We start from the raw sequence: 1,560 nt of genomic DNA, 5'->3' as shown, positions 1-1,560 counted from the left end.
GGTACGCAGGCCTCTCACTGTTGTGGCCTCTCCCGTTATTTTTAATGCTAAACCAATGTGGTCATGAGAGATGATTTTTTCTTGCCTCCAACTGGAACTTCTTTTTTTTTTAATTTTAAAAATAGATATATTTATGATAGCAATTATAACCAAAAGTTACATAGGACCAAATTTTTAAAAAGAGAAAACCTCTATGAAATAAACTTTATTGAAAACCACAGAAAGTAACCTAAATAAAGAGAAATCATGTTAATGGACAGGAATATTCAATATTGTACAACTTTTATCCCAAATTGATCTATAAATTACATGCAATTCCCATCAAAACTCTAACATGCCTTTTGACAGGGCCTGGCAGTTTGATCCTAGAATTCATTTGGAAGAGAAAAAAGTCAAGAACAGTCGAGGCAGTCATCAATTGGAACTTCTTGATGAAGCTAACCCGTTCGCCAATCTGCACTGTTTTCAGCAGCTTGCTGAAACCGTCACACAGCTTAAGGTCACCCTGGTTCTGGGCACACTCCAAAAACTGTTTCACCTCAAAAAAGCATGGGCCACTCTGCTGCTGCTGTGCAGGCTGGGTTCCCCGAGGCTCCTGGTGAGTGATGTCAAGCCTTGAGGGCTCAGCATTACTTCCTCCACTGGAGCCACCAGGGAGGGCATGACCCAGAGTGTGGCCGACGGCAGAAGCTACAGCCACGCCGGCTGCAGTGGCTGCCATCTGGGCCATCAGACCTGGCTGCCGGGGAAGAACAGCAGGGGAGCCAACAGCAGATGGTGGAGCCGCTGCTGGTGGCTGAGCAGCGGGCGCTGGCCTGGGCGCGGTTCTCATCTGAGGCGCCCGGCTGGCCGGAGGGGCCACGCGGGGTGTGCGGCTTCGGCTTCCACGAGGCATCTTAAATGCGCGGCGAAGCGGGGTCTAGAAGCACGAGATTCGGAGGAGACCGGGACTGCTTCTTAGTACTCGCTTTTTTGATATAAAAATCTTAGACCTAAACATTGAGAAGAAAATTGGGGAATCAAGTAAATAAGGGTATAACTCCTTCCCTGATTTATAAAATTTTATTCCCTATTAATGTTGCTAAATCACAGTTTGCTGTCCGAATGTTGGGTGAACCTCGTTGCAATTACTGAGTTTTTTCTAAAGTTAATCCTGGAAAAATAATTAATTGCCACAGTCAGTAATAAAATAATCATAAAAATAAACTTTTAAATTTTATTTAAAATGCAAAGATATTTCTGACAGGAATGTATAATTAATTTCGGAAATGAGAATGCGGGAAATTTTTTTTTTTTTTTTATAACTGAGACGTCACCAAACACTAAGACTTTGAAGCAGACTTCTAACAAAAGCTTCTGTGTTCTGACTCCTCCTCCGAAGAAAGATTGGTGTTCTTAGGACTTAGAATCTTTTTTTTTCTCATGGGTAAGAGGATTGTTCGTTGGATGGAAAGTTCAGGTAGGTTTTACTGTTCTTTTACCTTCCGGGTAATAAGTAAGGCATTGATGAAGCAGCCTTTCCCAAGTAATTTATGAGAAGAGCGCTATCTGACATCTGGA

General features: G+C 42.7%; 1 pseudogene; it reads right to left on the bottom strand.

Moving 5' to 3' along the window:
* Positions 1–414: 414 nt before the first annotated feature.
* On the bottom strand, positions 415–895 carry LOC102996769 (coiled-coil-helix-coiled-coil-helix domain-containing protein 2-like; annotated as a pseudogene).
* Positions 896–1,560: the final 665 nt, after the last annotated feature.

The sequence above is a fragment of the Physeter macrocephalus genome, chromosome 7 (genome assembly GCF_002837175.3).
Source record: "Physeter macrocephalus isolate SW-GA chromosome 7, ASM283717v5, whole genome shotgun sequence".
Taxonomy (NCBI): Eukaryota; Metazoa; Chordata; class Mammalia; order Artiodactyla; family Physeteridae; genus Physeter; species Physeter macrocephalus.
This window is presented reverse-complemented; position numbering and strand designations above follow the sequence as displayed.